The 20,924-nt window shown below is 42.1% G+C and overlaps 1 protein-coding gene across 3 annotated transcripts in view; it reads left to right on the forward strand.

Annotated features, from left to right (window-relative positions):
- Positions 1–20,924, forward strand: part of LOC141578004 (uncharacterized) — a 115,580-nt gene that overhangs the window by 21,561 nt on the left and 73,095 nt on the right. For 2 of the 3 annotated variants that reach the window (XR_012507832.1, XR_012507830.1), the window contains one exon: positions 12,019–12,142. The gene's annotated coding sequence lies outside the window, so the exon portion shown is untranslated. Of the gene's footprint in view, positions 1–5,128; positions 5,354–12,018; positions 12,143–20,924 lie in introns of all 3 variants that reach the window. The other variant, XR_012507831.1, reaches the window with a different exon arrangement.

Below are 20,924 nucleotides of genomic sequence, written 5' to 3' on the forward strand. Positions count from 1 at the left end.
TTCTTTCACACTGAGTAACGTTTTCAATATTTGTCCAAGTTGTGGCCTGGGTCAGTACTCTATGCCTTGCTATTGCTGAATAATATTCCACTGTATGGCTGGGCCCCTCTGTTTATCCATTCATCACGTGATAGACATTTGTGTTGTTTCTGCTTTTTGGCTGTGATGAGTAATGGCGCCGTGAATATTCCTGTAGGAGTTTTTATATGAACATTTGTTTTCAGTTCTCTTACGTGTGTGCTCAGGAAGCAAAATTGCCTGGTCATTCAGAAACCAAATGTTCAACTCTCTAAGGACCTGCCAGGCGTTTTTGCAAAGTGGCCAGGCTGTGTTACATCCTCACCAGCAACGGCTGCGACCTCTGCATCTTCTGTGTCCTCATTAGTGCTTGTTACTCTTTTTTTGATTATAACCTATTGTAGTGAGTGTGAAGCGGTTTCTCCTAGTGGTTTTGACTTGATTTCCCTTACAGCTAATGATATTGAACATCGTTTCTTTGTGCTTATTGGCCATTTGTATATTTTCCTTGAAAAATACTTTTCAGATCCTCTATTCATTTTTTAATTGAGTTGCCTTTTTATTGTTGAGTTGTAGGAGGTCCTTTTTTTTTTTATAGATACAAATTCCTTATCAGATAAATGATTTGAAAAAATTTTCTCCTGTGTGTTGTTTTTTCACTTTCTGTATGGTGTCATTTGAAGCAAAGTTTTTAATTTTGATGAACTCCAATTTATCTCTGTTTTCTTTTTTCCTTGTGCCTTTGTGGTAATATTTAATATCTGAGGTATTTTATTTAACCTTTTATATATAAAATAACTTAATTATTAGGACCGTTCTAGGAGACGGGTGCTGTTTTTGTCCCCAGTCTATGGATAGGAGACTGAGATTCAGAAAATTTCACTCACTTATCAGTGTCAAAGCTACACAGTGCTGTTGGAATTCAGACCCTCATGTTTGTCCCAAGTATCTGTGATCCTCACCACCATGCTCCACTCCTTCCTGGAACCGTTAATGAAAAAGTCTTTACTTTTTTGATTTCTTGTTAGTTTTTGTTTTTCTCATTGGGGCCTCATCTCCTCATTTCCTTAAAGAGATCAGTGTAGGTTTATTTTAGGTCTCTTGTAGGCAGAAGCATTGCTATCAGTTAACTTCTTTATTACTCACTCCCCAGTGATGGCTTTTGCTAATTGACCTAATCAAGTCATGCTTAAGTCTTTCCTTCTCATGACACTAACAACAGAGTCATGTCTTACTGAATGCTCAAAGCAGAAAGTACTTGATTGATTTTATTTTGCTAACCAATCAAACCAATCAAATAAATACCCGGTGTTGAAACATACGGTAAGCCCTCCAGAATAGGGTCACTGTCTTCCTTGTGTTTCATTTGTTTGGTCACAGTGTCTGGATAGTGCCTTGCTGTCCAGCAGTTTTGTTAGGATACGGTGCTTGTGAATCATTCTAAGGACAGAATTTTGACAACAGACTGTGTTGTTCATTTCACGGGGGAAAAGTTAATATAGAAATACTGCTCAGATCTATTTTAAAATTAAGTTTGGAAATTTGAGAAGAGTTCAAGAAACCATACAAAGATCTTTTTCACTAATTTTAGATCTATCTTAGACAAATTATGGTTACATAGCAGAGTAACTTATCAAGTAGATTTGACAAGAGGAGTGTATTATTGGTTATTTGTTTTAGTTGAAATATTCTACCTGGGATAAAATATTCAGTGCCCATAAATGAACAAATCTGTTTGTATTTCTATGCAACATGGGAGTAGACATCATATGTTTCTATATAATATATATGACTGTGTGTTTTAATCTGTCTGTCAGTGTTTTTATAGTTTTTCAGCAATGTTGTAACTTTGGAATTCTTCTAAGAAAATCACCTCAGATTCTAGTGCAGTTTGTACTGTTTATGGTGTCTTATGCATGGGATTCCACTGTCCCATTAGTGAGGAATTTCCTCTTCTATTGAGTTAGTATCAGAGTTAAAGGAACTGTGATTTCTAGGCCTTTGCTTTCCATGTGTTTGCACTTGGGTGTCAATCACAATTTTCCCTTTTTTGAGTTTTCATTGTTCAATTAGAATTTTTGAAAATAATTTGTTGCATCGGTCTCCCTAGAAACTTGATGTGTTTGTGCTTTTCAGTTTTCAATTAATGAAAAATGTAAATACACTCTTGTTTTTAAGTAGTCCTTTTTCACTAGATATTTGTTTACCTCTTTATAGTTAAAATATATTTTTCCCAATGAGTGAATCGGTGTGTATATTTTAAAAGAAACCTTACTTTTTATTCTTTTTATTGTAACAGTTATATTCATTGTAGAGAATTTAGAAAATAAGGATAAACACAGTAATAACTTCACAATGGCCTCTAATCTCACCTGGAGATACAGTTGTAAGGATTGAAATTGAGAATTACAAGTCCTCTTAAATTGTTCTTCTTTTTCAAGTACGATTTGGTTACTGAGACCCTTGAAATCCCATATGAATTGTAGCAGAAGCTAGTCAGTTTCTGCAGAGGAGCCCGCTGGGATTGTGATCGAGACCACGTTGAATATACGGATCGCTTTGAGGAGCACTGCCATTCCAAGAGCTCTGACTTCTGATCCAGGAATATGCGTGGTGTGTCTGTGCAGTTATTTAGGTCTTCTTTAATTTTTTTTTCAACAATGCTTTGAGTTTACAGAGTTTTATTTTACTTTTTGTTTTTTGCCTTTATACTGAGGACAAGTGTGCAAGGTACCAGAATCAGAAGTGTATTTGAGCACCGCCACTTGCTGCCACAATGGTCGCTGCGCTCTTGCTTCACCCGCTCTACAATCTTGCACAGAATAGGACCTCAGTAACTCTCTCTCTCTCTTGAATGATTGTATGATTGTTGGATGATGCTTGAGAGTCCTTGTGATGATTTTATTTCCCCAGCCTTTCCCCACTTCTTTACTATGCCCTTTCTCTTCCTTTCCTCCAGCCTGGGTTTCAGTCTACCTGTGGCATTGATTTTTCTTGTCTGTAGACACTATCTTTCACTGGTTCACGATCATTTTACATGTGGGCTGTGGAAAATTGCTAGATGTCAAGAAAGAGCCAATCGATTGCATGCTAGTATTTTTAGAGTGTGTTACTGTTTTATCGATTGAAATTAAATCAGGCTGACCCACTGAGCCCTCCCGTGAGCTGTTTTCGCCTTCCTACAGGTGATACTGCTCTGGTTGCTGAATGTGCCCTTTCCCCAGACTTGGTTTTGGAGTTAAGTCACCATCAGTGGAGCCCTCTCTTTAAAAGATGAAGAGAACATTTGCTCCTTCTCCCTGGTTGGGGACTTGGATGAGATGAGGTACCAGATAAAGAATGGAGCCCCACCTCATTCTAACACCCGCTCGTTCCATTCATTTCTCCAGGGAAAAAGAGTACAATTCAACACTATAAACATTGATTGTGAGCTAATGAGATAGACAGGACAACCGATCATTTATTAAATATCCTTTCATGCCAGAAACAAATGTATTATACACACAAAAAGCACGCAAAGCACGGTAGTAACGTGATTACACACGTGGGTCCGAGTTCGAGTCCTGCTCTGGAGTGACCAGTCCTGAGAGATGGAGAAATGTTAGGTCAGATTAGCTTCTCCCGGACTTGTTTGCTGTTCTGCAAAGACGGGCTTGCTAGGCGTCCCTCCCCCTTAGAGGTGCTGTGGGGTGTAAATGGCGCGTGGGCAGCCCGAGCACAGCTGCTCATTCCTCGTAAGGGCAGGATAGCATAGCTTTTGTGATTACGGCTTTAAGACCGTCCCGTGTAGACTCTTAGTGCTCCGAAGGGATGCCTTGTGGTTTGGAGATGGGATTCTCACTTCTGTAAACACCCAAGGATTGTGTTATTGGGCCGTGCTGATTTGAATCTATTCTTTAGAAAGTACATATTGTAGATATATTTTTCAAGCATGCATGCTTTTTTCTTTTATTATTTATAGTTCTACCCTCTCTCTTGGTGTGACTTTTCATGGAATCCAGGAAACAGTCCTAAGCCACCTGCCTCTTCACACTTCTCCGTGGTGGTTTTCTTCCCTGACTAGAAGAGGGTTCTGCATAGGAAATTTTCTTTGTTCCCCTTTTCTTGGAGTCTCTCTGTCTGTCTGCCCATCTCTCACCTGTACATCTGTCCATTTATCTACCCACTGAATCTTCTGAGCTGTTCCAAAAAGCATTTCAGGCAGCTTACAGAAGAACAGATACCAAATAAACAGGTGAGAAAATGGGGCCAAGTTCAGACAGTGAGGCTAGGAGGCAAGCCTGTGTGAGGGTTGCAGGCATGAGAGACACGCGTCTGCCCTGTGACTTATAAGATTGACAGCAACAGTGTGCCTGAGGCTCCCAGCAGACACAGGGAAACAGGGTTTGTGGGAGATGCCCACTGGCTGCGAAATAAATAAGAGGCTTAGGAGATGCCCAGCCTTTCCAGCTACTAAGGCTTAGGAGAATATTTTGAGTTTCTTCCAAAGTCAGAATATTGCATCTTTTCTTTTTTCAGAGATCTATGTATAGTTTGTTACATTCTATACCTGGAAATTTCTCCAAAACTGCTTCCCACATGAGTCCCATGGCTCGGGAATGGGGTGGTTCTGCTCATTGACGGGAGTTGGCCAGAAACAGAAAATGACAGCCTCAAAGGAGCCTGGGATTTGTCAGTTATGTTTTGTCAGTACTGTAGAGTACAATCTCTTTCACAGTATCTCTCCATCTGAGGCGGCAGCGTGCTCTCTTACCAGCATCAGGAGCTCAGGACCACTGGATGGTGCGGGCTGAATGCACTGCCGTCAAGACAGCTGTGCTAGTCACTGCAGGTGTGGTTCTTTTACATACGGCATTTCATGTTCTTTACTAGAATGTTTCAACAGGGAGTTAATTAACTGAGTCAATTCACATTTAATAAATATGATGCTTTGTTGAAAAGACAGTTATAGGCAGAATATAAGCTGTGAAGACTTTAAAAACGGTTTCATTACTGAAATTTCTGTAGGGAAGATACACAGTTTATCTTATTTATTCCTCTCTTTTAAAGTAACAAAGAAACAAGACAGAAAAGGCAGACGATGGTTTCTGTTCTTCCTCTCCGCTTGCAGGTGCCCTCACCTCCAGTAGCATCCATCCAGACACCAGCACTGACCCTGGCCGTGCTCAGAACTGCCTCAGACCTGAAGACACAACTGACAAATAGAAGGGGGCCACGCCCTGTTACAGCAGGTGCTCTCACTTTGTGGGTCCTTATGTAACTGCACGATGTTAATCAGGATCGCCCGTTCTACATTGTGTAGCGGTGCTGCGGTGTCTCCTAGTTACTTGTTTCTGTAAGTATTCATGTATTATTCCCCAATGCGTGGTACTAAACGCCTAAAAATGCTTTTTGCATATGAAAAATAATTTGCATTTAATATAAGTCTGAATAAAGGGGCAAAAGAGTCTATCCTGGTCCCGCTACTCAGAGATAATAATTAACAATTTAACATTTATTTTCTGTTCTTTTCGTCAGTGTGTATCAGCTCTGTCATAAAAACCAGTGAGCACTCTGTCCCTGTTTACTCTGCGGAGATCTCCATTTTCCATTCGGCTTATTACATGTTTTTCTACAATATTCTATCTCCCCTGGCATGATTTTTAATGACCAGTGTAGCATTCTGTCTTAAGGAATGCATCGTCCATTTTACTTCGGACTTAAATAAACTTTTAAATTCCAAGTATACTTAACTGAAATACTGAAAAGAGAACTGTGGTGGTACAGGAAGGCCCCTAACTCCCTTCCCATTATTTCCTGAGAGTAAAAGCTGTGGAAAATTTGGTATATATATTTCATGACCTTTATGCCTATGAGATACATATATATACACATATGAGAAATCAATGTATAGTTGTGTGTATATATGATTTATTTAAAAATGAGACCATACTATATGTTTCTCTGCAGCTCGCTTTATTCACTCAGGGGTATATCATGGACGTCCTCCCACTCCAGACTCACCCGGCCCTTTCAGATAGATTGGAGGGGTCTCCTGATGTGCGGGTGTCGTCTCTTGTCCACGGACACATTTGGTGGGAGAGTGCTGTGGACAAGGCCCTGGACCATGGCGAAACGCCGGCTCCCTCAGCGCCCGCAGCTCGCCTTGATTTACCGTAACATTGTCTTAATGGTGGAGAGTTAAGTTTTCTCCACTTTCCACTGTCAGAAAGAATGTTTGACTTGCATCCTTCTTGTACAGACATTCCTGTGATCTTGTATGTATATTCCTTTAGTTAAGGCTTCTGGAAATTTAGTCCCTGGATGTGACACTTACATTCATCACAGACTCCTTTCAAGTGACTCTAGAAATTCCTTCTCCATTGGGGAATGAAAAAATGCACAATTACTTATGTAACCAATTCTCTATCGCTGGATATTATTTCACTTCAGTTTTTCTTCCCACCTTTGTAAACAGTGCTGTGTAAATGCCCTGATGGATACATCTGTTTGGACTGATTTTTTTTTTCTAAAGGAAACGATTCCTAAAAGTGGAGTTGAGTCAGTGTGTATGTACGTTTTTCAGAGTTTACATATCCATTGATATGTCATCCTCTGAAAAAGTCGCTCATGATTTGTTCTCCCACAGATGGACACTAACTAGAATATCTTAAAAATATTCGCCAATATGATAAGCAAAAGTGCTTTTTCATTGTTTTAGTTTGCATTTGATGACCAGTGAAGTTTTGAGCTTTTTTCACTCATTAGCCTTTTGAATTTTTTAAAATGAATGATTCATTGTGTCCTTTGCAAACATTTAAGTGAGGGAGCTTCTTGTTGCTTTGTGACAGCTATTTGTATGTTATGAAAATTTACTTCGTGACTTCATCAACATGTATCACAGAGCTTTTTCTTGTCATTTCTTTCCTTTCATTTTGTTCAGGAAGTTTTTTATTCTTGTTGTGGCTCAAACTACTCTTAAGATAGTAAATGTCTTCCTTAAGGGTTTTATCTTTGACATTCTTAGAAATACTTCCTTATAATGGAATAAATCTCTTCTGTAGGTTTTTTTAATCTCTAAGGTGGTGATTATAATAGTACTTGTTATAGTGAGGAGAAGTTGAGTTAATAAGAGCAAAGGGTTGTATTTGCTGTTATTAGTACTTTTTAATATTTACATCACTATGTGCAATTTATCTTGTGGTCATTATGACAGGAATAGAATTTATACTTTCTAGGTGATTCTGATTGTCCCAGGACAATTATTGAATTCATACTTTTCTCTTTGATTTGAAATCCCACCTGTACAAAATAATTACATACACTAGAGTCTCTTTTTGAACTCATGGTTCCTTTCTGTCAATCTCCCTTCCTTACTCCAGCACCATATCTTACATATTGTAAAAATTTATTTAATCACTGGCAGTCTGATTTTTTTTGATTATTTTCTTCCGACCCAAATTTTCTTGTCTAGTATTATGACTTTATTATTCCTGAAGAGTTCCAAAATATTTTGTTCAAGTTAAAAAAAATCAGATTGGAATTTTCATGGGAGTTTTTAGTAAGTTTTGAATTATTCTTAGGAGAACTTACATCTTTACAAAACTGCTTTCCTCCATGCAATATGTTTATGTCTCTACATTCATACCTCTTACTTTAACACTCAGTATAGTCCTGAAGTATCTCCATTTAGAACATGGGCATTATTTTTGAATTTATTCCAGTTTATTGTTTATGTTTTTGTTAATTTTGTGAGAATTTTTTGCTATTATATATTTAAATGCTTAAAACTGACATTTAGAAAGGAAGATTCGGTTTGTCAATACTCAATTTGTAACTTGTCATTTAAAATTGTAAGTATTAAGCACTTGTTCCAGAATCCTTTCTTTTCTGTTTTTAAAAATTTGTTTCCAAGATTCTCAAAATGGTCATAGCTAAGTAGTAGTATAGGTGGGGAGACAGATGGAGAGAGGTAGTGTGGCTCATGTACAGACTGTGAGCAGTTTCATGGCTGCCTTTAGGCTGGAGAAGCCGCAGAAGAGCCCAGGTTAGACCGGGGGTGGCTTTGTATGCACTTGAAAGCCAGCACTCCTGCCTGTATGGTGAAGCCTGGTGGGAGTGGCAGGTAGATGATCAAGGTCCGATGGAGGTCATTGGCTGCACAGAGCGCTGTGTCTGTGAGAACTGGCTAACATTACCATGGGAAATGCTTGGCGCTAGGAACACTGCAGGGGAGCTGGGGAGCCTGTGTGTTAAGGACTTTCCAGTCCTGGGAGTGGGAAGAGCAGACTCTGCATTCAGATCTGAGTTTGAATTCATCCTCTTTAGTTTACTGGTCCTCTGACTTTTGTCAAGTTATACATCCTCTTTGAACTCCTGTTTTCTTGTCTCTCAAAACAGGAGAATTACGGCCTGCTGCTAGAGTGTTTGATCAGTGTAAATGATTTGTGTCTATAAGATGCCACGTACAGCCACAATCTCAGTGAGAAATGGGTTGTTGCCTCTTCTTCTGCAACTCAGTGCTCAATAAGACATCGGGGGAAAGCCAGTCCCTAATTTGTTGTGATGCAATGAGAACAAAATTAACGTCTTGCCTTTCCCTAGCAGTATTCTTACTTCTTTGTTTCATTTACCTCTTTCCTCCTTTACTCTCCCCTTTCACCTCCTCCACCAAAAGAGCCTGAGATTGTCTGAGAACACTAGATTCAAATTACTTTAAATGTTGGCTCATCCCCATGAAATTACAGTGACATTAAAAAAAATCTGTACACATCCCAGACCATTATATTTGATTTATACACACACACACAGACACACACACACAATCAGGATGCCTCCCGTTTGCTGAAGGAGAAGGAACTCTTTTTCTGAGTTTTCATTCACTGAGCGTGAGAGGAAAGTCTCTTAAGCAGAAATTCACCTGGCTTTGTGCATGGTTTTTTAAATTGGATTTCTGCTTTGTGTCCATAGAAATATTCTCCTATTAGAAGAGGGGAAGTGGAGACATAGATATTCTGCTGAGATATTGGTGTCATCATATTTGAGTTGGAAAGGACTTATGACAGCATAGAGTTGTAACTTTTTATGGGTGAGAATCCATGATAGTGTAACTTGGACAAGAACCCGGGTCTTCTGTCTTCGTGTCCACTTGGATGAAGAGGCAACTGGGTGGGGGATGGCAGGGATCCTTCTTGCTTGAGTTCCAGGGTCTTGCTAGATTTCATTGTTCAGCTGCCTTTAGTTTATGTCCATGTGGCCTCTCATGGGAAGGTCACTATGTCCTGATAGATTGAGTTTCTAATCAGCAAAAAGGTCTGGACCCACTAATGGTTCCCAGAGATTTTCTGCTGACTTGCTGACACTTTATATACATGAGACCTAAGAAATTGCTGGATATAAAATCCTTAATGTTATCGTTTGCCCTCGAGTTCCATAGGAATGGGGTGCTGTCTCAGGCTGTCTAAGGCTAGATCTGAACAAAATAGGGTGATAGGCTGCGCAGCTGGACCCTCCCCAGTCTAATGGGATTTCCACCTTAGTTTTTAGAATCAGGCAGATTAGTTCAAATCTTGCCTTTACCATTTATTAGCTTTGTGACCTTGAGGAAGAAACTTTACTTTTTGAGGGAACAATTTTCTTTATCTGTAAATAAGTTCAGTATTTATTTTAGGGTTTTTGTTTTAGAATTGAATGAATCAATTCCCTCATTTATTCCTAAAATAAAGATCACATGGTTCTATGCTGGTGCCTTAGTAGTTGATTACTAAGGGACTCAGCAGTGAGAACGTGGGTGAGGACTCCTGGATAATAGAGCTTATATTCCAGGATATGCTTGTAAAAGACTGGATTGCAGTGGATTTTTAGTAAATGTCCACTCCATTCCTAATCCCCATTGATTGTGTATATATCTTTATACTAATATATGAACAATTTTTTATTGCAATTTAAGTCTCTGTAGTATTTAAAGTATGTAGCTATAACAAAAATACGTGAAATAAAATGATCTGACTTTTATTTTCTTTTCAATAAGCAAAACAAAATAAAATAGAAAAGAAAAGAAAAATTTTGAAGGAGTAGAAATAATTTTATTTCCGTGGAATCAACTCCCTATGTTAGGTTTTTCGGTTGTGTTCTTAAACAGCATATAAAATTGATAGGTTTTGTGTTCAGTGTTGATAGCTGGGTGAGTATAGTTTCTTTTTCTGGTTGTCTTTGATGAATTATTTGCACTAGATCATAAGTAATGTGCATGTTACATATTGGAAACGAGGAAACAGTGGAGACATACTACCTCCAAAGCAGTCATTTTGTTACCGAGTCCAAACTCATTCTGCTCACCAAATGACAGGCCAATAAACCGGGAGATGAGGTGTTGGAGCAAGGAATAGTGACTTTATTTGCAAAGCTGGCAGATCCAGAATATGGCAGACTGATGTCCTGGAGAATCATCTTCCACAAGTCAGAATTGAGTCTTCTTTTATACTAAAAAGGGGCGGGGTTTTGATTGGTTGTTGGAAACTTCTTGCTGTATGAATTGCTTGTCCTTTGAATCCGCTGTTCTTGCAGCTGTCCATGCGGATCAAATCATGTTGCCCCTGTGAAAACTCCAAAAAAAAAAAAAAAAAACAAAGGTTATTCTCTATTTTGCAACTTGCCATCTCTACATAAGTGCAGATGAATTAGCATCCTTCAAGATCACGGCCAGGAGAATAGGCTGTCCTGGATATTTCAGTCTAAAGGCAACTTTCTTTTACAAATGGTGCAGAGCTAGCAAGTCTGAGCCTAGAAAACAGGGCACAGGGTTAAAGCCAAAGGAACAGACCTAACATGGGGTCAAAATTGTTCTTTTCTCTTACAATTCCCTTTTCTGCTTCATAGATAATTTTAGTAAGAAACATGAGCAATTTTGTATTTTTGCTTCTTAATAACCGATAAGTGGGCCAACTATATTTTTGTGAGCAGAGATGCTGTGCGGGCATAGGGGTCACAGCACACTCTTGTTGGGGGTGGCCGACCCTGAAACATGTCTGATGCCACGTGAGTGTTGGTGAGGGTCCCCCTAGCCAGCGGCACTCTTCAGGATGTAGCATATGTGCTTTGACTTCTTGAGACCTCATTTTCGGCTGTAGGAAATTTTTTCAGATACTGCGATTGAAAAATCACTCCAGCTGGGGATAATTAGGGAAAAAAGGAAAAGGAAAAGGGTTTGGAGTAGAGTAGAAGAGAAGGACATAAGATCACGGAGCCTGAGTGCTTGGCAGCGGGGCCTCGGGAGAGAGGGGAGCAGAGGTGGGGAGGGGCCTGGCCCCGGAACCAGCTCCTGCACCTGTCCCCGTGCCCAAGCCACGTAGCTTCCAATGGGCCTGGGCCACCTCTCTGGGCTGGATGTCACCCTGTGCAGAACCTTGAAAATCGAATGTAAGGGGTGGGCAGCACTCACCTAGGGGGTCACTGTGGATTTCAGTCAAGTCCACAGTGCCTTTTCTGGTCATGTGCCTTCACTTGTCCTTTATCTCAGGATCTGAGGAGGAGGAGAAAGGAACTCAGGTAGAGATCCAGGAAGATATCCGACTGTGTTAAGAGAGGACAGACACAGTTACAAGGGGACCGAGGACACTTGCAGCAAAGTAAAATGACTTCACAACTATTGCTTCAGAGCTGCAGGTGTGAGAGAGCCTAAGCCTGTTTCAGAGTGCAGGGGACAAGCGGAAAGGAATGGCAAAATTTCCACTGAAAATTGAAATTTTGTTAAATAGCCTGCTACTGTTGCTTGTATCACTTGAATGAATGCAGGCATATTTCTGTGGGCATTTATAGGTTCACTCAACACCACCAGCCCCTCTTGCCCCCATCGGGGATGGGATTTCTCAAGCACAGTGCACCTCCTGCTTCGGTGGGCCACGCTTTGGATCCTCGCCTGGGGCCGGGTTGCTGCAAGGCACTGAGTCCCTGAGGCACGGCCTGTGATACACGACAGGAACATCTCTGCTATCGACTGAGGGCCTCCTTTTCCCCCTGCAGTGTAAGAATTCCGGTGACTGAGTTAGAAGCATGCTTCCAAGCTGTCCGTGTCCTCGGCATCCAGAAGCGGAGCCTGGAAGCTTCCGAATTTCTCCAGAATGCAGTCTACATTCACCTTCGGCAGGTGAGTGTATGTCCTTACACAAGTGGAGGAATTACTGCAGTTTTCCTGGAACTTACTCACCACTAGTCCATCTGATTTTTCTGTGCTAGGATTCAGTATGGCCTGCTAAAAAATCTGGAGTCAGATTTTGAAACCCTGATGAAGAGGATTATTTATTTTATTTCACTATATGATAATCTTTTACTTTCAAAATTCAGAATTTTTGGTTCTTTCAGGCATTTTTGGGGGGGTTGGCAAAACAAATTTGCTCTTTCCGTCTTTGTGACCTGTTGCTTTGTGCCTCTCAACTGTCTTCTGTCACTTGTGAGGCAGTTCCATTTGTGACCCTGTCCGTGTTGTTCATGTTATACAACATAAAGTCTGTAAAAGTACAGTCCCTTTTACTCCGAAGACATTCCACAAATAACTCCTTAAATCTGGGTGTTGTTTTAAGAAGACAGAATCATTAGAACATGTAATTGCAGGTTGCTAGTGCAAAATCCCCAAATCAATAGTCTAGCTCAACATCTAAAATCTTTCTAATCTACCTTGGATTTGTATGGATAAGTGAAGCAATTTGCTAAGAATTGAACACCAGGGTTAGAATACAGGCTGGTGTAGCTCAGCAGGTCCTCCTGAGCCAGCGCTGTGCCAGAGGGCGGGGCCGAGGGAGAGGGCGGGGCTTAGGGAAAGAGGAGGGCCAAGGAGGAGGGGGGTCCTGCCCTCCCTGAGCTGACAGTTTCATGGCAAACACCTTCACCATGTGAAGAACTTGGAGTTTCTTCTAAGAACACTAGGTTTGAAAAGAGTCATAAAAGAACGGGAGTGACAAAATCCAATTTGTGTCAAGTAGGGGAGAGCAGCTGGAAGGCCACTTGGGAGACTCGTGAGTCCAGGTGGGCAGTGTTGGTGGCTTCTACCTGAGCGGTGGGACAGTCAGTGGGACAGTCACCGGGAAAAAACGAACAGATTTTAGGCATGTTTAGATGGTAAAAAGGAAAGGATGAATGATGTCTGTGAAGGTAGGATGGAGTAAGGCCCAGATTTCTGGGTGGATTAATGAGGTAAATGATGGTCCTGCTGTGCTCTGAGCAGGGAAAGCTGCAGAGGGAGCTTTGGGGGAACGCTGATGAGTTCAGCTGTGGATAAAGTGAAAGGCTGTTATATGTGTGGTCTGGGAGCTCAGGTGAGAGCCAGTAGCGAGTAGGGGGAGGGGAGAGAGACGTTCAAATCATTTTGTCTTCTGAGCATACAAATAATTATGAGTAATGATACACTTACGCCTCTATATTCTGGATTTAACACCCATTAACATTTTGTTATATTCACTGCAGAGGTTCCTAATATTTTTTAATAGAAATAAAATAAATAGAAACAAAATAGTGGAGTTAATAAACATCTTAGAGTTGATGTGTGTCCTTCTATGTATTTTGATACCTCATCTGTTTATAACCATAATCTATAAAAAGTTAACTAGTTTAGCATAAGTGTTAAACAGAGGGACGTGACACACAGTTTTGGGGCTTGAAGCTGATCTTCTCGGGCAAATTATGTAGCCTCTCTGTACCTTTGTTCCATCTTCTGTGACTGCCCCCGGGCCCCTCATCACAGATGATTTCCTAGACTAGATGATGGGAGTGAGGCTGCTGAAGGGGCTAAGAAGTGGCAACTGCTAGGGACACTTAAGAGAGAGACAAAAAGAGATTAAAGTCAATAAACTCAGTACAAACAAATACTCTCAAAAGAGAAAGAATCCTGCAGTGTTTTGAGCCACTTAGCATAAGGGAAACGAAATCACATGGACCCAAAACTCTTGAGCATGTGAGTAATGTGGGTGGGAATGTGTCATCAGAAAAGGGTTGAGAAAAGGTCTTTTGGTTTCCCTTGACGTTTCCATTAAGGATGGGGAGCAGAAGTGAAAACCCTCAGCTTCAGTGGAAGCTGCTGTTTTGTGTGAAACTGACCAAACTTTGGAGACCAGTCATCAGCGGTGCTGGCAAATGAAGAGATTTCGGGATTGGGTGGGGCACTTGCTGTGACTTCCAGGTGACCTACTGGCTGGGGGCTGTGAGGCGGGCAGTAGGTTTGCAGGGAGACCCGGGCATAATCCCTGGCTCTGAGGCTGCTGGTCTGACTAGCAGACCTGGGCACAGGCAGTCCTAATGGGGCAGCTCGGGATGTGGACTGGGACACCTGCCGTGCTGAGGGGGAGAAGAGCGCTTCCCAGAGGGGGTGTCCCTGCGGAGAGTGGAAACGTCCTCCTGCAGGGAAGGAAGAGCCTCTGAGCAGGGTGCTGGTTGCACAGGCAAGACCACCCTGAGCACTGAGGGTTTGGGGAGCCGGAAGTCACACAGTGGCCCGAGCAGCCTTGTTCCTGAGAAACTAGAGGGAGATGAGGCTGAAAATTCAGGCTAGGGTCAGACACTGTGGTGGGTTATGAGTGACAGTAAAGGACTGGTCAGGCAGGCACGAGAGAACCCTGTGGGTGTCCCAGCTGGAGCGTCACTCCAGGGGGTGGAGCTGAGTTATAGACTTTGCAACTTATTAGCTGTGTGACTTTGAGCAAGATCACCCCACCTCTCTATATATACCTTCATCTGTAAAATGACACAGTGACAAGCTCGTGTCATCAGAAGGCTTAGTTTAGCTCTGATCCTCTGTGTCCAGTCCTGTCAGTGCTGCCCTGCAAGTTTCTGCAGTGGCTGCTCTTACCCTGAAATGGGAGGGCATAGAGGGACTTTGTAGCGCCCGAGGGCAGGAAGGGGTTGCTTTAAAAACAGACATGTAGCCGCCTGCAGCTGCAGGCCTGCAGGCAGTTTGGTTGATGGTCCTGGAGAGGACTTTGGAGGCCTTAGCATCGTCATAAGACTTGTTTTCCCTTGGGGGCCGGAATTGCCTATGCAGATTAATGTGGAAAATTTGTGCTTTTGGCAAAGCTGTTTTCAGAAATGGTTATATACATAACATATCGTAGAAAATATAATGCTTTTATTTAATCTGTGGGACTTTGCAGCTGTTGGGAACACCTCTGTTGGCCTGGTCTCCACGGAGGACACTAGGGGTCGGCAGAGCGTGCGGGAGGGCAGGTAGCCTGCAGTGCTGCTGCGGGGTGTTCTCCCGAGTAGAGCACTTTGCTGAGTTGACTCTTCTCTGAGTTTGGTTGCCAGATGAGCAGACAGCAAATTAATGAGTTCTGGTGGGATTGTATAATGACAGAAAGAAAGAGGGACCCGTAGTTTTTCTTGACTAGAACACGCTTTTGGTTCCTGATCCAGTGTGTTCCATTACAGAATTGATGAGTTGTGTCTATTCTGGGACTTGTCGACTGAAAGAAATATGTAGCCTGAAAGTTTAGAGTTACACTTTATTAGGCGAGAGGACTCGAGGCGGGATGACAGCCTTCAAATCTGTCTGAGGGACTGCTCCCAAGAAGTAGGGGAGGAACTAGGATTATACAGGAGCTTTACAACAAAGACCAGGGAGTTGGAACAATAAAAGATTGCTTTTTATCTAAAGAAATCCAGGCATCTCAAGTTAAAGAATATAGTGCCTTTGTATGTATCATTTGACCTCACTGGATTCATTCTTTAGACAAGCACCTAGCTATCTAGGGCAATTATCCTGTCTTCTTATTCTCAGTCTGTTCAGAGGGCAGCATTGTGAGTGGCTGTAGAGGCTGGGCTTCAGGTCTGTCCGCACTGGGGGGTGGCGGCAGCCTTGATGACTTGGTTTCAGCATTCTTTGTTTACTGACATGGTTGTAGTATTTTAATTCACATTGTAGTATTTTCATTCACAGACTGATTGTGGATAATCTGGAAACTTGCAAAGGAAACGAGATGGAATTACTGCAGGTACCTTCTACTTTAATAAGCCGTGTGCAAACATAAACATGGAGGAAGCATACATTTGAATTTGGTGGTGTAGGGAAGGGTTTCTGCACATTACAGGAGAACGCAAGGCAGAATATCTCTTCTTTGTTGGCAGGGATGTGGGTCAACCTGTCTTTTCTGTAGCGGTTTCTGAGAGCACTTTATGGTAATTAACAAACATTGACAAACGGTGGCACACTTTGCATTTAAGAGCTGACCTGTGCAAACGTGTATTGGACAGGTGGATTTCATAGGCAAGTGGTGAGGTGGATTGGAGAGAGGTGTAGCCCAGGCCTGGGCTCAGATTCAGGTTTAAATCGCCATTTCCTCACCAAAGGACCTTGGACTAGAGTGTAACCTCCATTAAACTGTTGGTGAATCTGTGAAATATGCATTATAATATTCGTTTCTTCCTGGGTTTGTTGTAAGTTTTAAACAGTATTATAACACACATGAAACACTTAACAGGCACTTAGCAGTGTTTACTGTGTCCTTCCGCCCCGCTTAGCGTGTGTTACAGCCGTAAAGGTAGCATGTGCCTGTTGAGGACGTACTGGTAGCCGCTTGAATAGGTTGTGAATTTGGTGGTTTCCTTTAATCCTTGAAACTCTACATGCCATGGGCAGTTATTTTCATGAACAGATGAGGAATCTTAGGGTAAAGAAGACGGTGTAATTTGCCCAAAGTCAGACCATAATTTTGGGTGCAGGGGCCTCTGTTCAGCATGGGCCCCTGGGATTTCTGCCCTCTCCGTTCAGCACCAGAGCCAGACGTGGAGTCGCCTGTCTCCCAGCCCAGAATATCCGGCAGGCAGCAACACAAACCTGGACCTGTTCTGCTTAAGCAAAAACTCCGGAGGGGAGGCAGGTACTAAAGGGATAAATGTAAAAACAGACGACTGCAAACTGTTATCAGCTCAGAGAAGGAAAGGAACACGCCTCGCCGTGCAGAGCTGGGAGCTTTCCCTTCAGGGCTGCTCTGGGGGCGTTCATTTCAGCTAAACAAACTCCGCTCCTGCACCAAGGCATGAAGGCAGGGTGCATGTAACCAGGCTGACTGTGCCTCGTTGATCATATTCATTCCTAATCCAGTGTCAGCTGTCACGGGCACTTACCTAGTAAACAGATGTCGGCCATAATCATCACGCACTTTGCTTGGTAGTTTTATTGGCCCCACTTTTGAGATGAGGTAATTGAAGCTGGGGAGTTTGCTGCATGCCCGTGATTACCTTGGAAATACCCCTACTGGTCTTTCAACCTAGACTGGTGTGGCTGTTACATCCCAGCCCTGTGAATGGCATCGTGTAGCTTCTACCAATTGGCCCAAATGACTGACATTGATTTTCTTAATCCGTAGGAAATGGTATGTGACAATAAGAGAAAAGGTGGTAAGAAATTCTTTGGAAAACTAGAACAAAATCCAATACTTCCCCAGCTGGGGTAGCGTACCCAGTGTCACTCATCCCACTCACAGCCTGGCACCTCCTCCCTCCTGACTCCGTGTTCAGAAGCCACTCTGAGCCTTCGAAGAACATTTTGCCTCGTGACACTGTTGACTAAGACCTATGACCTCTCTGTCCCTGGTTTACTCTCTCTTCAAGGCCATTTAAATTTTATGCAGGCTCCTCCACTCCGATGTAAGAAAAGACTCTTTAAACTTCTTGATGAAGCTCCTTAATGAAGATCTTGTGAAGGAAACCTAGTCAAAACCTGGGAGGTATGCACACAGTGACTGCATGCAACCTCAGCACTTTGTGAAGTTCAGAATCAGAGGGGTGGGAGACTCAGGAAAGGCTTTTTAAGGTAGAAAGGGGAAAGTGAAAGGATGCAGGCTGTGTGAGACTGAAATATCTCGGTCCCAGCCAGCAAGGCACCTGCGTTCAGGATGGTGTATGGGGAGTACAGAGTTCTCACAAAGAAAGAAGTGGTGGGATGGGAGGGAGGACAGATAGATTCTTTACTAGGGAAGGAAAAAGTGGGCTGAAAATTTCCTGGTTGAATAAGAGGACTGTGACATGATGTGCTTGCATTTTGGAGATAAGGGTTTTGTGGGGACAGGCCTAGGAGAACGCTCTCTGGCTGGGGAGTCAGCACAACAGAGAACCACAGAGAACCGGGCTGACCTCAGGGCCCCTGCTGGGGGAGGGGCTGCCCGCCATTTTGGTCCTGGGGTCTACTTCTGTCCCTTAGTTGGGGCCTCAGAGCTCCCTTCACATCCCAGTCCTGTTGATACAAGAAAACATATGTGGGGCATGGGAAGGGCTGTGTCCCAGGCTTTGGTTGAGCCCCTGGAATGTGCCCCACCAGACGTGGGTCCTTGGCTTCATGCAGGAAAGGTTTCAAGAGCAACTGTTGAGTAAAGGTAGATTTATTCACAGAGACACATTGAAAGGCAGGAGAAATTCCACGAGGTGTGGGAGTTGGGTGCTCAGATTAAAAGTAGGTACACACTCCACAGACAAAGTGTGGGCCTTCTCCGAAGAGGGAGAGAGAGTGATGACCGCGAGGTGGCGCTGTGTTGCTGGTTTTCATGGGCTTGGTTTTTTTATATGCTAATAATTAGAAGGAGCAGCCTAAGGGCAAGGGGCTGGGATTCCCAGGGAGTTGGCCATTTCCCACCCTTTGACCTTTTGTGGCTAGCCTTGGGATGGCCATGGTGCCTTGGGGCGTGTTATTCACCATGTTACTATTACAACGGGTGTATAATGAAGCTCAAGATCTGCTAGAAGTAAAATCTCTTCATCCTGAGCCTCAAGGCCTACTGGGGGTTGAATCCTTCACCATTTTGATGTTAATTGCTGTGGCCTTCATTGAATGGCTGTGCTCTGGCCCCTTCCATCCTGTCTCACTGTGTTGACACAGAGAGAACAAAGGCCGGGCCCTGCCTGTGCTCCTGCATTTAACAGGGAGAGGGGTGGGGTGGGCTGAGGATGACTCTGAGTGGTGAGAAGGATGTTTCAGATTTTCCCACGTGGGACATGGGGACGTGCCAGCAGCCACCGCAGATTTATCTCACGGGCATTATCGCTTGTGTCACTCATCTTTTTCTATTTTTCTTTCTTTTTTTTTTTTCAAGTATTTAATCTAAATTTAACATCAGGTTTTCTTAGGAAAGAAATTTCTCTTTTTCTTTTCATTGGGGCTCTTTTGGGGGGGTAGGTAATTAGGTGTATTTATCTGTTAGAGGAGGCCCTGGCGGTTGAACCCGGGACCCCGTGCACGCTAAGAACATGCTCTACAACTGAGCTCTACCACCCGCCCCATCATCTTTTACTTTTTGCTTTAGCTGCCAAGAATCTTACGGCTGAATTTCTAGTCGGCCTTTAACACTTACCCTGACTTCATGGCATTCGTTTTTATGAGTTTTCTTCCCCCTGGTTTCATTTAAGTATTGAATCTCCATTTTCTCTTCACTCTAACTTTTGTCTTTTTGTTGTTATGGTTGTTAAGCTGTGTTAAAAATTGTTTAATTTCTCTTTTAGCAGGAGGCTGAAAGTAAATAAATATGTAAACAAACTTATCACACTTAAATGTTTTATACATTCTAAGCTGTTTATTAGTTACTTAAAAACCGAATTGAATACTGAAGTGATAACATTTTAAAATTATTTTTTAACATTTTATAAAAGTATAGCTGATTTACAATATGATATAAGTTTCAGGTGTACAATAGTTGCACAATTTTTATTGTTATGCTCCATTTATAGTTATTGTAAAACATTGGCTATATTCCCTGTGTCGTAAGATACATCCCTGTAGCGTGTTTATGTTACATGGAGCAGTTTGTATAAGAAAGTTGGGTAATACAAAGTCTGGGGCATGGCTCTGTCTAACCCATGTTCCCGGTCACCCTTCCTGTCAGAGCCCAGGCCCTCACTCCTTTCTGCAGGGGAGCACCTGGAGGCAGCCCTCATCAGCGCTGGCACCACCCTCTGAGTGGCAGTGACAGCAGTGACTGTGTGTGGACGTGCAAAGTGTTGTTCCAGGAGCTTTACATGCATTTCTGCATTTAATAATTAAAGCCCTCCTGTGAGGAATCATTTTAGGTTTTTAATGAATAATACATTTTATTTTGATTTTGAGAGTTCAAACTTCCAGAAAATTTACTGGAATAGTACAATAAAGGCTTAGATACAGTTCACCTAAAAGGGCACTGTTTGCCCTTTTGTGTCTGGCTTATTTTAGTATAAACTTTCAAGGTTCATCCATGTTGTAGCCTCAGTCAGTACTTTATTCTTTTGGTTTTATAATATCCTTTTTCTTTTTTTTTTCGTTTTTTCTCTATTTAAAAATATTTTCATTGAATTCTAGTCAGTTTATAATGTTGCGTCAGTTTATAATTTTGCATCAGTTTCTTGTGTACAGCACAACACTTCATTTATATAGGAACATACATGTATTCATTTTCATATTCTTTTTCAACATAAGTTACTATAAGTTATTAAATATATTCTCCTGTGCTATACAGTATAAACTTGCTGTTTACTCTATACATACTCAGTATCTGCAAATCTTGAACTCCCAATTTATTTCTTCCCACACCCTCTCCCCTCTGGTAACCATAGTTTGGTTTCTATGTCTTTGTGTCTGTTTCTGTTCTGTAGATAAGTTTATCTTTTTGTTTGTTTGTTTTTTTAGATTCCACATGTGAGCGATCTCATATGGTATTTTTCTTTCTCTTTCTGGCTTACTTCACTTAGAATGACATTCTCCACGTCCATTCATGTTTCTACAAATGGCATTATTTTATTATTTTTTTATGGCTGAATAGTAGTCTATTGTACAAATATACTACAACCTCTTTATCCAGTCATCTGTCAGTGGACATTTAGGTTGTTTCCATGTCTTGCTATTGTAAATAGTGCTGCTCTGAATATTGGGGTGTAGGTATCTTTTTGAATTACAATTCCTTCTGGATATATGCCCAGGAGTG

Source organism: Camelus bactrianus, chromosome 6 (genome assembly GCF_048773025.1).
Source record: "Camelus bactrianus isolate YW-2024 breed Bactrian camel chromosome 6, ASM4877302v1, whole genome shotgun sequence".
NCBI lineage: Eukaryota > Metazoa > Chordata > Mammalia > Artiodactyla > Camelidae > Camelus > Camelus bactrianus.